Source organism: Ursus arctos, unplaced genomic scaffold, assembly GCF_023065955.2.
Source record: "Ursus arctos isolate Adak ecotype North America unplaced genomic scaffold, UrsArc2.0 scaffold_4, whole genome shotgun sequence".
Lineage (NCBI taxonomy): Eukaryota > Metazoa > Chordata > Mammalia > Carnivora > Ursidae > Ursus > Ursus arctos.
In genome coordinates, this window is record NW_026623056.1 from 91,879,303 (window position 1) to 91,893,902 (window position 14,600).

Sequence of the window (14,600 nt, forward strand, 5' to 3'; positions counted from 1 at the left end):
ACCCCAGTCGGAGCCTCACTGGCCTCCTCCGCGCAGGCCTCGCTACGAGCTTCTCTCTGTAAAACGCCTTCTGCAGAGCCACACCGCAGTTCGCCTGTGGTTCACGGTGTTTGTGGAGGGATGTCTTCCCAGCAGTTCGAGGCTGGACTTGGCCCTGAAGCCACAGGTTCCCATCCTGGCGCTCCTTCGCGGGGCAGCGTAGGAGCCGCCGGAGCGGCCCTGCCCGGAGCGGGGTATGGACTCCGCACAGCGATCCCACTCGGTGGGAATGTTTCTGCAAAAAGCAACAGCCGGCAGACAAACCCCCAGCCTCTGTACCGGGGAAGGCTTGTCCTTCCCTCGGCGTCTTGGAGGGCACGGCCACCGCGGGACCGGTGGGCGCACTGCCACCACCCCGGAACGCGGACAACTCTCCGTGTCTCCCTAAGGGAGGCCGCGTCACCCGCATGTAGGGCCTGTGTGGGTCTCCAGGGGCACAGCTGTGCTGAAGGCAGAGCGCGGGAGCAGAGGCGAGCCTGCCGCGGTCACTGGAGCTCTCGCCCAGGGGGCAGCGGGCGCACGTGCACACACGCCGGCAGAAGGCACACAAAAGGGCGCGCGCGGGGTGCGGGCATCCGGCGCCCTCGCGGACGGGATCCCGGAACACCCGGGCGGCCGGGGACCACCTGCTGCAGGTCGCGCCCAGGGCAGCCCGCGCCTCCCGCCACGATGGTTCGGCCGGCCCTCCCCGCCGGCGTGCGGCGGATGGTTCCGCCCACCGAGCCCGCGCCACAAACCCCGCCCCGCCCGAGTGCGAGTGGGGGGCGTGGCACGCTCAGGCCACGCCTCCAGCAGCATAGTCAAGAGGCGGCACTCTCGGCCGGGAGGGGCGGGCTGCTCCTCGCTCCCCGGCGCGCCCTGTTGGGGGCGGGGCCCGGCGCGGGCGCGAGGCGGGGGCGGGGCCGACCACCGCCCGCCCCCGCCTCGCTCCCCGCCCCCGGCGCGCGGACCCCGCCCCGCGCCGCCGCGGCGCAGGGACGGGGCGGGGCCCGGGGCCGGCAGGCCCCGCCCCCTCTCTGAATATTGATGCGGCGCGCGTCGGCGTCGCCCTCCTCCCATTGAGCGAGGCTGTGTCGCGTGGCCCAGCGTCGGCGTGACGGTTGGACGCGGGCGCGGCACTGCGGGTCCCGATTGCTGCAGCCGCTTGTCAGTGTGATGAAGATTGGCACCCAGGTAAGCTGTCACTCAACCGCTCCGCCGCCGCCGCCGCTCCGCCGCCCCGTCCCTATCAATCACGCCGGCCCGCAGGCGCCGCGGCCGCCGCCCCGCCGTCGCCGCCCGGGTCTCCGCGGGCCGCCGCCGCCCGGGAGGGCCGCGCCGGACCCGCCGCCCGGGGCAGGGGGCGGGGAGGGGGTGCGAGTGGGGGAAGGGAGCCGAGGCCGCGGGGAGGGGCGCTGTCCGCCGGGCCGCCGCGGGGGCGCGCCCCGCTTGTTTTTCTGTGTGGGTTTAGGGACGCGGAAATTTCTGGAAGGCGCCGCCGCTGCCGCGCGGGGCCCGCTGTGAGGCGCGCGCTCCTAACCGTCCCTCTCGGAGCGCGGCGCGCGCCCTTGCGCGGGCGGGGGCGCGGGGGCGCGCGGGGGGGCGGGGCCGTGCTGGGGGCGCGCGGGGGCGGGGCTGGGCGGCGGGGGTGCGCGGACTCGGGCCGGGGGGCGGGGGAGGGCGGCGGGGGCAGAGGGGGGGAAGGGCGCGGGGGCGCGCTCGGAGCCGCGGCCGCCGGGGTGTGGGGCGGGGCCGGCGGGGCCGGTAGGGCGGGGGAGGGCGCGGGGCCGGGATCCGAGGGGCGGGGGCGCGGGGTCGCCTGGAGCCCCCTGGAGGCGGACCTCGGATGGGGCTGGGTAGCCGGGGCGGCTGCCCTCCCGCCCGAGGACAGGGTGCCCCCGTTCCTGGAATTAGTTTAGCGCAGATGTGCCGCCTGTAATGACCGGCCGGGGGCGGGGTGGGGGGGGAGTAGATGCCTGGAGGTGCGGGGCAGGGGCTGGCCGCTCGCTGGCATCTCACATTCCTGCAGAAGAAATCGTGAGTCACTTGACAAGAATTAGGAAAAGTTGAGTCTGCTTTGCTTCGTCCCGGCGGCGGTGGAAGTGCCCTGTTGTGCCCGTGGTGCCGAGGTTTGGCCAGTGGGCTGGGCTGTGTGCTGGCTGGCCTGCCGTGGCGGGGGTCCCGAGCAGGGCTCCGGGAGGGCGGCCTGGACACTCGCAGCCAGCCCGGGTGTAGTCGGCATGTGGAAGGGCAGGACGCGCACTTGGAGTGTGAGAATTAGCTTTCTGTAGAAACTTCTGGGTTGTTTGTTTTTTCCTTAGGAAGTGAGTACTTCCCACTTGAGGGTGAATGACACCCTCAGCTTTAGTTGGGCGTGAGTTTATACTTTTTTCTGACATTCTGAAAAAGGAAATAATGTGTTTATATAATACAACATTTATTTGATACATTATATAATGCTCCGAATGGTGTGTTCGAAATATTCTAAGGGAGAATTCGAGGCGAAATGGAAACGTTTGCCAGTGCGGTTGTCGGTGATGCACTCATATGTACTTGTGTGCACGTTGATTTGGAAGGTGGCAGATTGACTCAGATCTACCTTTCCTTTCCTTAGTGTACTGAGCGTGGAGAGGGACACGTGGATCATGAAGGTAGAATGTGTGAGCAGAAGAAGGGTGCTTTCCTACGTCAGAGATTTAAAAGTGGGAATTAGAATTGGTGAAACATGTGGATGAAACAGGACTTGAAAGATTGACCTTCAGTGCTGAGGATTTAAGTGTCTACATGTCGGGTGGTTAGTGATACCGCCGGTGCAAACAGTTTCTTGGCTTCTTGTCCACTGGTTTACACACATTTACAGTTCTGTCTCAGCGTATTACAGCTTTAGAGAGGTACTCCATGCGAAGGAAGGGTACTGTGTGCGAACAGCAACATTCTAGCTGTAACTTTCACTTCTGTTGCAAATTGTTAAACTATTAGAAACTGTTTAGGAGAAAGCCTGAATCCACTTCCTGTGCCTCCCAGGGCCTTTTAGTGCTTCACCTGGCCTCGGCTCCTCACAAACGTTTTTGAGAAAATAGGATGGAGGAGAGAGCCCATATATTATATTGAAATACAGCTACCAAAATATTGAACCAAGCTGATGCTCACGCTGCTTATGTGCCCTTTGTGAGCTCACTTAGTAACAGGTCAGGTTCGGGGTTAGTGATTCCTTTTGGCGCTGTGACCAGCATAACTGACAGCTTCGAGATTTCCGTAGCAACTCTAGTGCTTTGTGAAAGTAACTGTAGTTTCTCGGTGAAAAAGTCACAGGTAGTGCTGCAACTCCGGGATTTCGTGTCTTCATGATTGAATGGGTGCTAAGTTTCAGCTGGAGGTTATTGCAAGTAAAGGTGTGGTGTGTGTTCTCATTCAGCTTCACGGAGACCAAGGTCAGGACCTGTGCGTTAGAAGTCCAGGTACTCTCCACCATCTGTTAGTAGACATATGTATCTGCCCTTGTTTTCCTTCCTCGGACGGTCGTACCGGTGGCTAGGGGGTGAGAGAATAAAAGCAGGGCAGACAGGGAACCCACAGCTTAGCAGTCTGGGGTCATTGTCAGGGCTGAGGGAGCTGCAGCAGCCACGTGGGGGAGTGCCCCGGCTTACGCCACAACCAGGTCAGTTACAGTTTTGTCGTGGACGGTGGAAAGATATTGTAGAAAGAGTTCAGTCTGGAAATGGTTAGAATCAGCATTTAAGAGCCGGGAAGCCTGGTCATTTGGTAAAAAGGCCTGGCTGCAGGGCCTGTCCAATGAGGCTACACCTGCCATTCCACCAGCCGCCCCTTGTTTTAGTTACTGTTTCTGGAAACTTCATTCACAGAAGGCTGTGTGATACCACAGCAAACGTGCTGTCTGACAAGGTCATTTGAAACCAGTGGCTTGGAAGCGCTGTGGTTCTGAGGGGGTCTGGGGGACGGGGCGGGGTTAGCGAGAGGAGGTGGCGAGGGGACAGAGCAGCTTCTTAATTTTATCTAGGATTCCTTAGGGAAAAGGTTCTAGTGTTTTCAAAATCTTCAAAACAATTGAACTACCAGGTTGCAAGACCAGGAGTTTGTGAGTCAAATTTTGGATTCATTTTCTTGTGTTGAGTCTTCCTTTAAATGATAGGACACAGTCTTCCTGACAGGTCGGCGACCAGGTCCTGCCTCCTCTCCCGGTTGGGTAAGCCGCTCAGCGTGGATGGTTGCTGCTCCTATCTGGGGGAGACCATTTCGGCTTGGGGTGACCCCCCCCCACCCAAAGGCATGTGTTCCTTTGTGCAGTCTCTAGCCGGATGCAGCCGTGCATGGGCTGCTAGGGCTGCGGGGCACATTCCCTGGAAGCGCTTTTATCGTCTGCCATCTGTGACTGACACGTACAGAATGATGAGCTGGTTTCGTCAGGTCTCCAGGTGGCCGGGAGCAGGCTGACTTCCAGTCCAGGGGCTGAAGGTTACACAGGAATAAGGAAAGTAGGAATCTAGTGGGATCCCAGGGACCACTAGTGCTGGGCTTTGGGGCCCACAGAACTCCTTTGAGCTCTGGCCGGAGTCTGTTCAGCTGGACTGTTGCTCTCCGCTGGCTGCTTGCTCTGCACCCTGTTGATTGCGCGTTCTCTCTTCCCCGCAGCTTGGGGCCCAGCACTGCCGCCTCATCCTCTTCCTGTTTCCCCGCGCACCCCAGAGAGAGTGACTGAGCTCTTTCCCTCCACGCACCTCCCAGGCGCTGACCCCTGGGCTAGGTGCTGCCCTAGGGAGGGGTGGGCTCCTGCCTTCCACACAACCACCCTTTTTCAGCGGGGCCTCCGGTAGGGTTGGGTCACTCAGAAGGGACTATGGATTGGGAGGTACTGTGATGCAGGTTCCAGCCAGAACAGTATTGATCAGACTTTTTAAAGAAGAATGCTTCATGAAAGCTTGGTAAGCTGTCAATATATGTTGTTTTATGTTGTTTGAGATATTTTATCAAGGTGTATATTTTTTTGCATTAAAAACTTGGGAATTTAGCTTTGCATTCTTCTAAATTGTGTGTTAAACTGTACTCCCCCCTGCCCCCAAGGAGGTACTTTAGCAGAATTTATTGCAGCATAAGTGCAGACAGATCTGTGATACTGTAGGGCAGGGGTTTTCAGCTGTGGGGCTGTTGACGTTTGGGGCCAGATACTTGTGTGTTGTGGAGGCTGCCCTGTGCCTTGTGGGATGTCAGCAGCATTCCTGGTCGCTACCCACCAGATGTCACTGGGACCCCCACTTCCAGTTGTGACAACCAAAAATGTTTTCAGATATTGCCAAATGTTCCCTGGGGGACAAAAGTCACCCCTGGTTGAGAACTGATCTAAAATGGCATTTCCCAAAATGTATTGTGTGGAACCTGAGTTTAATGGGATATGCACCCATATTTACATGTTAGTTATTTCGTATTGTATTTTCAGTCAGCATTATTATGTATATTTCCATGTACTTATATAATGCACACGTTTCTCACTTAAAAAATGTATCAAAGAGCGCCACATAATTTTTTTTTTCTGTATTGCTTTATGGCCGTGTCTGATGTTGCAGAGTCTTTTGAGCATTTAGGTTCTGATATTTCCTATGTTTTTTTCGTCATTCTCTGCCTTACCAAGCTTAGTGCTGGTCAGATCACAGGGGATGTGGGTAGGAGGGAGGGTGCTCCTGGGTCCATTTCTGTGGCGCTCAGTCCCTGAACACACAGTGCCCTGGCAAGAAATTGTCCGTGTGAACAGGCCCTTGCTTCGAAGAGTTGGGGTTCTTATTTTTCGTAAAACATTCCTTAACTCTTAATAACAAGTCCATCATGAAAGTTTTGAGTGTCAGTTTTTAATGATGCCAATGATAGTCGCAGTCTGAAAAGCAAGGGTGTGATGTAATTTTAAATTCTAGCAGCAGTCTACTAAGATCATCCAGCTCAGAATTTACCAAAACAGATTCTAATACCATGAAATCACTTTTGTTATTAGAATTTTGCTGTCACTTTAATGGACATGTGGACCTTTAGCTTGGAAATGCCTTTTTAAAAAATTTAAATACAGAGTTTAACAGGATTTAGTATCTGATTTTATTTGAATATTAAACTTCAAGAGGCACCTCCCCAAACCTTGTTTGAAAAATAAAGTGATTTCTTGATGTATGTTTTCCTTAATATGAGTTGTTGACTGAACATCTCCCAGGGGTGGGGGGTGTGAAGCTGGGACGGAAGGCAGCGGACAGGTGGCTCGAGCTTCTGAGCCGCAGGCACCGAAGATTCCCACACTCAAAATGAAAACTCCTTGAATCATAGTCACAGTTTCCTGAGCGGTATCTGGGAAAAGAAATTTTTTTTTTTAATATAGAATTTTGACAATTTTCTTGGATTCCCTGACAGCTTTCTTAGCTTTAATAAATGGGTTTAGTTGAAAAAGGATCCTCGGTTAAATGTTTTTGGGGAATATTAGTAACCAAAACAAAAAACGAGAAAGAGGGAGAGATGTGGTTTGCCAGTGTCTCACGACTGTTGCTATTGTCGGCAGTCCTGTTCTGGCTGCGTAACGGGCTCTCTGAGAGACAGCAAACCTGAAATTCCCCTAGAATTTCTTGCATTTCTCTGTCAGTGGAATTGATCGCGCTCATTGGTTAAATAAAGCAGCTTTTGAGAACAGCTGGGAAGCTGCCCCGCTGGGAAAGAAGCCCTTTGCGGAGTCTGGCAGCCTGGGAGGGAGGGGCTGCTCCTCCTGCATCAGGCACGTTTGTAGATTCGCTGAAAAATGCGAATCTTGATGTCACCAAAACTGAGTTAGCAAATTCTGGATGAGTTAAAAATAGTACAGTTCAGTTTTTAAAGTATCACATGTCTCTTTGGACAGCTATGTTTTAGGCCAGGGGTTGGCAAGGGCTCTGCTGCAGGCTGTTCTTGTTTGGCCCTGGGGCCATACGTTATACATTTCAAAGGGACATGAAAGGGAAGAAGAATATGTAATGAAGACAGTATGTGGCCTTCAAAGCCTGAAGTTTACTGTCTGGCCCTTTACAGAAAAAGTTTGCTGACCTCCGCTCAGTTTTCAACTGAAACATGTGGAAGTCAGTCTGGATCTAAATGGATAAAATTGCATAACTCTGTTTGGGAAATATGAATAAGAAAAGGGAAGAAGTAGGATAGTTTCCCTTGGTGGACTGCACCCTGCCGGGACTGGTCTGTGATACCATCGGTGTAAAAACACGGCCTGTGTAAATAACTCCTAACCCAGAATTAGAATCTCCAGGCCTCCGTGTGACTGCATGCTGGAAGCCAAATCTAGAAAGAAGTCTGCTTTAGTGACTAGTTCCTGTTGCTTCTGTGCTCAATTCGTTTGTTGGCCTCTGAGCCCTGGGAAGCCTTGCTTCGCTGATGAAGTCAATATACAGGGTCGAATTCTCTCAGGGGTGCCACCACCTGGCCCAGAAGCAGTCGATCTGCGACCTCGGATGCTGCTGGGAAAGCAGGGAGGGTTCCTTGGCCGGCGGCCCCTCCTGGGGGCGGCACTCTCTGTGTTGGCCGGGCTCCTGGCTCAGGAGCGCTGGGTGTGAGGGCCAGTGGGCCCCGGGCCAGGCTCAGAAGTTGGGGGGGGGGGGGATGGGCGGCCAGCTGGGCTCCTGGGGGGCTGGGCTGGGGTGCCCTCACTGGTCTTTAGTTTGTCAGAGCTTCTTTTTTCTTTCTAGAATTTCTGCCCGCACCCCACGTTTTTGTTTGCTTGTTTTCAAATCTCTTTCAGCATTTCTTTTGTAAAAGGAATAAAAAGGGGGACTAATAATCTTCAGCTCTTTTATGACTGCTGTTTTCTCCTCGATGTTTTGACGGGTCAGGATAATGTGAAGTTAACTTGCCTGAGGGTGCACTTGACCTATTGTTTGTTTAAATGTTTGTTTCTCTGTTTCAGTTTTAATGTCAGTCCAGTATATCCCGAGAATGTAACCTGTAACTATTTTAAATTTTAAAAATCTATCAGTATGTCTGTTATTTTCCCTGTTTTAAAAAAAATTATGTGAATTGACCTCCAAGTGGATAATTAATTGAATTTGCATGGAGTGGAAAACATTATGGAAGTGATGATGATAGTGCAAATAAAGCATTTAAATATTTTCTCTTTTTAGTTGTATTCTTCATAGGGTACCATTAAAATTATCTGAAATCTGTCTGGACTAGGCAGAATAATCGGATGTTCAAAATAGTTATTGTAATATGCTTTGCTATGTTTGTTGTGGTTCCTCGTTAAAAGCAGGCATCATAGTACTGTATTATGAGTGTATAGTACTGTATTATGAGTGTATAGTACTGTATTATGAGTGTATAGTACTGTATTATGAGTGTATAGTACTGTATTATGAGTGTATAGAATACTAAATGTGTTTACGTGTACATACCGTTTATATAGGTCACGTGGCATTAATTGGGATTGAAGCATTACGGCTAAGAGAAACCCACAGATAATAAAATTTGACCTTAAATGCCCCGAAATTCATGTTAAAGGGTTAAAAAATGTTCTAAAATGATCTAGTTGTGTTTGCCTTTCCAGACTTGTGTATGCACAACCAGCACTGAACCTATAAGGACAAAATGTCCCAGTCCCTACTGCTAAGGAGGACAGATTCAAGTGTGGAAGTACAGTGAACATAAGTTTACACTTCGTTGCTGCAGCAGGACTGTTAGAGAGCTGGATTGGGATGATGGTGTTAGTGTTGATTTCAGCTAGTGTGAGAGCAAGCGATGGAAGACTGAAGGTAGGCTGTGCAATTCCCAAAGGACCAGAGGGAGATGGAGTGAAGAAGAGCTTCATTTCAACAAAAGGGTGTTAAGAAGAGAGAAGAGAGGCGCCTGGCTGGCTCAGTGGGTGGAACATGTGACTCTTGATCTTGGGGTTGTAAGTTCGAGCCCTACGCTGGGTGTAGAGATTACTTAAAAATAAAAACTTAGAAAAGGAGAAGAAAACAAGGAGGTTTACTTGGTATATTAAAAGCAAACAACTAATAATAAGATGGCATGAGTAAGCCCAAATGTATTGGTAACTACAATTAATGTAAAAGGGTCTAAATCTCCCAGGTGATAGTAACTCCAGATGTAGGAGAAGAGTGAAATCTAGTTAAATGCTGTTTATAGGTGATACATGTAGAACATAAAGAAGTAGGAAACTAAGGGATGGGAATCACTCTCAGTCCTAACAAAAAGAAAGCAGGTTTAGTACCATCAAGCTGGACACAACTAGACTCAAGTTACAGAGCACTGGGGGATACGTCCTATTACTCAAAGGTATGTTTAATACTCGTAAACTAATGTAACAGTAAAACTTTCCAAAATAGAAGTTGACAGTTCTATATGTAAAAGGGGGGACTGTAATGTGACTCTGCAAGCTGCAAACCAAGGCGACCAAAAAGAAGAAAGGATGTGGCGGGGGAGTTCTTAGCCTGACCCTGTTGACATTTGGGGCCAGATCATTCTTTGTCAGGGAGCCATCCTGCGCACCGAAGATTACTGAACAGCACCCCTGGTCTCTACTCACTAGATACCAGTAGGTACCCATCTCCCTAATTGTGATAGCTAGAAATGTTTGTTTTGTTTTGTTTTTTAAGATTTTGTTTATTTGAGAGAGACACAGCGGGAGAGGGAACACAAGCAGTGGGAGAGGGAGAAGCAGGATTCCTGCTGAGCAGGGAGCCCGATGTGGGACTCGATCCCAGGACCCTGGGATCATGACCTTAGCTGAGGGCAGATGTTTAACGACTGAGACACCCAGGTGCCCCCAGAAATGTTTCTGAACATTGCCAAATGTCCTTGGGGAGCCAAATCACCTCCAGTTGAGAGCCACCTATATAAATGATTTAAATAATGTGGCCATAGATATGTACAGGAATTTGTACCCAACAAACATAAAATAGAGATTCTCTTCATTTACATGGAACATTTAACAAAACTGGCCACATACAGGCCACAAAGAAAAGCCCCAAGTTTCAAAAAGTAAGTCCTATAGGCCAGATTCTCAGACCATAATGCACTAGCTAGAACCTAAGAGTGAAAGGATAGCTAAGAATAACTCCCTGAAAATGTTAAGACCCCCTTTATTATATCTCCTAGATTAAAGAAGAGATCAAAACTATTTTCAGACTGTATAAGGGAATGACAGAGGGCTACATAGCACAATCATAGGATCAGGCAGAAACAGTTCTCAGGAGAAGGAAAATACATAACCTACATGCATTAGAGAAGAAGAGAAGTAAATGCATTCAGCTTTCAACTCAAGAAACCAGGAAAATAAGTCAAAGAAAATAGAGGTAAATCTATTTTTGTTTTTTGCAAATCTGATTAAGAAGAAATGAGAGCACAATATTTACAAAAAGGATATAACTGCACATATGAAGATTTTTAAATAGGAATACACCACGTACAATTTGGCCACAAATTTGAAGACTTGTGGATGGTTTATGAGGAAGACATAAACGACCAGAATTGGCCTTGGAGGTGGAAAACCTGTACAGACCAGCAACTTTAGATGAACTTGAGAAGGTAGTCAAAGATTTATTTATCTGTTTAAAAAGACACTAGGAACCATTGTGTGAGTTAGGTCAAACTTTGTATAAATTGTAGTGACCATTAAATAAAAATTTGTATGACATTATGTTACATGGTCAAGGTTTTCAGGGTAAAGAAAAGATATACAAGCATGAAATCAAAATAGTTAGGTAAATACCCTGTAATCCCAAATTTGCATTGTAGATATCAGTGTTAACTTGTTTTGAAAGAATTTTAATGAGAAAACATTTCCTGTGTCCCCTGAAAAGCCTAGAAACAGTGACCAACCAGAAGCAGTGAGCACCCATGATGCCTAGACTGTGGTCTCTATGTATCATTTCCCACTGAAAGGAATCAGAGCCCCTTGGATGAATGGCAGAGTTAGAGTTTGGTGCAGAAAATGAACAAGATGAGCATGGAGTGACTTGCTTTTATCTGAAAGCAAGCTATCGAGAATTAGTAGGGTGTGTTAAAGGCTCTAAGGGGCTTGCATTAGCCAAACATGGGATAATTTGGAATACCAAAAAATATATGCATTTATATAAAACTGTGATTTTTTTTTTAAGTGTTCAAACCCATGAGAGCATAATGTACTAAAAATAGCCTCACTGGTCATTATTGGAGAATGCTGGGGAACCAGCAGATTTTTCTGAAAATTGGTAAAATTGATAACAGGGAAAGAAGCAAGCCTTAAGGAAGCCCATCACTGGGGCTGCAGTGTGGAGGATGGACTTCGGGATGGGGTGGGGGTTGGGAAGAGTGGCCGTGGGAGAAAGATCTGGAGGCATTGCTGGGAGGTCAGGAAATGGAGATGTGAGGGGCTGCTTCACCCCCTCTTCAGCAGGGTGATTGTTTTTATAGATTTGTTGAATCAAAGCTAGATGACTGTTCTCCAAAGTGATATTCTGGAAAATAATCTTCACAGTTGCAGTTAGAGTCTTTGTCGCCCAGCATTTTAACCCTTACATGCTTACAAGTAGTATCAAGCATCCTTCACATGCCATCAATAAACGTTTGCTACATCGTGTATTTTTTATAGGTGTGGATGAGGCATGAGCAAGGAGTTCTTTCCTTTTCAGTAATTTGTGTTATGGTACTTTGGAGATGCCTGACTTCCAAACATTGACTGTGGGGGGTGCCTCTTCTGCTCCTAGGCACCAGGCTGTCATTTTCTTTTGACTCTTGTTAATGTCTGCGGAGCAGTCACGCATGTGGGCAGCGTCAGGCGTTACATCCTTGCTGTGATTGAAAGTCATTCCTGTTTGCCCATGGATCACCGCCTTCATCCATGCTTAGTGTTTCCCATTTTGAATGACACCGTAATTCATAGATTGGGTTCATGAAATTAACGTGGAGGCATCAAAGTTGTACAGGCTACCAGATGCCGTACTGATCTCCCTGTGAACTGTACAGTTATGTTAGAAACAAGGTTACTGTATTCTCGGAGATAATGTGTCAAAGACACAGCCGGGCTTCAGAGCCAGACAGACCGACCTCACAAAGGTATTTAACCTCTGGGGATCCTGTTACCAATTATCTACCAGAGTGTTCTGGTTAACTGCTAGTGTGAACCCGACCACCCCATAAAACAACCATTTTGTTATGCTCGTGGCTGCGTGGGTCAGGAATTTGGAAAGGGCTACAGTGGAAACGGCCCTCTCTGCTCCACAGTGAGCTAGGAAGACTCAGGCTGGCGGTGGCTTGATGGCTGAGGACTGAAGTCTTTGGGAGGACTTACCTCAAATCATTTCCACTGCCTTCTCGTTCCAAGTGAGTCACTAAGATCAGCCCAGATTCAAGAGCAGGGGACAAAGACCGCACATCTCAGTGGGAGGAGTCAGTGAATTAAAGTGCCTCCCATAGGTCTTGACATATAGAGTGAGACATTTAGGTGATATTGCTTCTCTCATTTTCCCCTCTCTACCCTTCATGTAAAACGAAAAGTGAGCCTCTTAGAACAAACTTTCCATGCGTCTGTGCGTTAGCATGGACTACATAAATAGGGCTCTCACACAGCTTTGAGACAGTGTTCTTCCAATCTGTAGAGATTTTATCTTGTCAGTGCTTCTGCCTTAAACAGCCCGGTCATCAAGAGTCACCGTGCCCATGTGGCTGACCAAGAGAGCGTGCGGTTGACGGGTACAGTGTGCTTGGAGAGTAGCGCCAAAACCCAGTTTCACCAGCACTTTGCAGGAATTGATCAAGTTCAGAGGTTTTTGTAAAAGCATCAAAATTGCAAAGTTTTGTGCAGTTTTGGTACTTCTTCAAGCCCTGAAAAGTCTAATGTCTTATTTCTTCTGTTCCATTGGCCTGTTTATTTGTTCTTGTGCCATTACCCACATTTGGTTGTGACCGTGGCCTCGTAGGATATTTTGGAAGTTGGTATTTCTTAAACTTTTCAAGAGTAATTTAGCTATTCATGGACCTTTATTCTCCCATATGCATTTTAGAATAGGCCTCTTGAGTTTCTCAAAAACGACAGGTATCTTGATTGGGATTGCAGCCCCATGATTTACAGATAATGACATGTGCCAAGAACAACGTGTGGACTCTCCATGAACTGCCAGAAGAAGAGGCAGCCCAACAAAGTTGGCGGATACTAAGTTAGTCTCCACAAACTGGGGGAATTTCTATGCAGCAGTCTTCAGAAAGTATGAGAGCAGTGAGATAACTTTGGACAGTAGCGAGAAAACCATAAGATATTTAGGAATAAATGTAACCAGGAGTACATTAGACCTCCACAGAGCCCATTGAACTTCCTAGGGTTGCGGGAGGGGGCCCCATGCTCTTGGATGGGGTGACCTGGTACGAGAGAGCCGTCTCTTCTCCCTAGATTAATCCATAAGTACATTTTGTTATAAAGCTGTGTCTTGACAGCAGGGACCTTGTGTTGCTTGCTGTCCCATCCCCAGCATTCAGAACACAGAGAGGACCTTCAGTACATACTTGTGGGCTAAGTGAACGCACAGCAGATGTGTGCCCTCCCTCTCCGCTGGGCAGTTGCTGGGAGCCCTTCCAGGCCGCACTTGGCTGTAACCACCCTGTTCATGACTGATGACGACTGCCTGTATTTGATCTCACCATTCCCCTGTGTGTGACACACACGTTCTGTTTCCGTTTGCTATTAAGGGGCGAAAACGTTGTTAGCATCTATCTTTTCTTGCTGTGAGTTTTTAGTGCCCTTTGAAGTGAGGCTTTTGAGCATAGGAAAGATTATTTGAGATTATTTAAAGTCAACATTTTTTTAGGCTACGAAGTTACGGGCCTGTTCTTTTCTTACGCTTTTATGTGGACTTTAAAATTTTATTATTCTCTGTATAACTTGGTAAATTTTAACCTTCACTTTCAGGTAAACTTTGATCAACTCAAGCTGATCAGACTGTATCATTTTTTAAAAATTTTTATTTATTTTTATTTTTTTATCTTAAAAACTTATTTATTTGACAGGGAGAGAGAGAGAGGGAACACAAGCAGAGGGAGTGGGAGAGGGAGAAGCAGGCTTCCCACTGAGCAGGGAACCTGACGTGTGGCTCTATCTCAGGACCCTGAGATCATGACCTGAGCCAAAGGCAGACGCTTAACGACTGAGCCACCCAGGCGCCCCAATTTTTATTTTTTTTAAAAGATATTTATTTATTTATTTATTTATTTGACAAAGAGAACAAGCAGGGGGAACAGCAGAGGGAGGGGGAAAAATACACACCCTGCCAAGCAGGGAGCCCAGCGTGGGGCTCAATCCCAGACCCCTGGGATCATGACCTAAGCCAAAGGCAGACACTTAACTGACTGAGCCACCCAGGCACCCCAGACTCTATCATTTTTAATGATTAGTCCCATTTACAACTTAAATTCCCTTATACATTCTAAGCCATAGTTTTAATACTTAAAAAAAAAGATTTATTTTAGAGAGAGGGAGAGAGAGCACAAATCAGGGAGAGGGACAGAGGGAGAGACAGAGAATCTCAAGCAGACTCCCCACTGAGCATGGAGTCCCACTTGGGGCTCCACCTCACGACCCTGAGATCATG

The 14,600-nt window shown here is 48.8% G+C and overlaps 1 protein-coding gene across 4 annotated transcripts in view; it reads left to right on the top strand.

Moving 5' to 3' along the window:
- The first annotated feature begins 1,080 nt into the window (after positions 1-1,080).
- PKNOX1 (PBX/knotted 1 homeobox 1) overlaps positions 1,081-14,600 on the top strand; it is a 59,440-nt gene continuing 45,920 nt past the window's right edge. For 2 of the 4 annotated variants that reach the window (XM_026497587.4, XM_048214878.2), the window contains exon 1: positions 1,845-4,958. The gene's annotated coding sequence lies outside the window, so the exon portion shown is untranslated. Of the gene's footprint in view, positions 1,213-1,844; positions 4,959-14,600 lie in introns of those variants that run through there. The other 2 variants (XM_048214877.2, XM_048214875.2) reach the window with 2 other exon arrangements.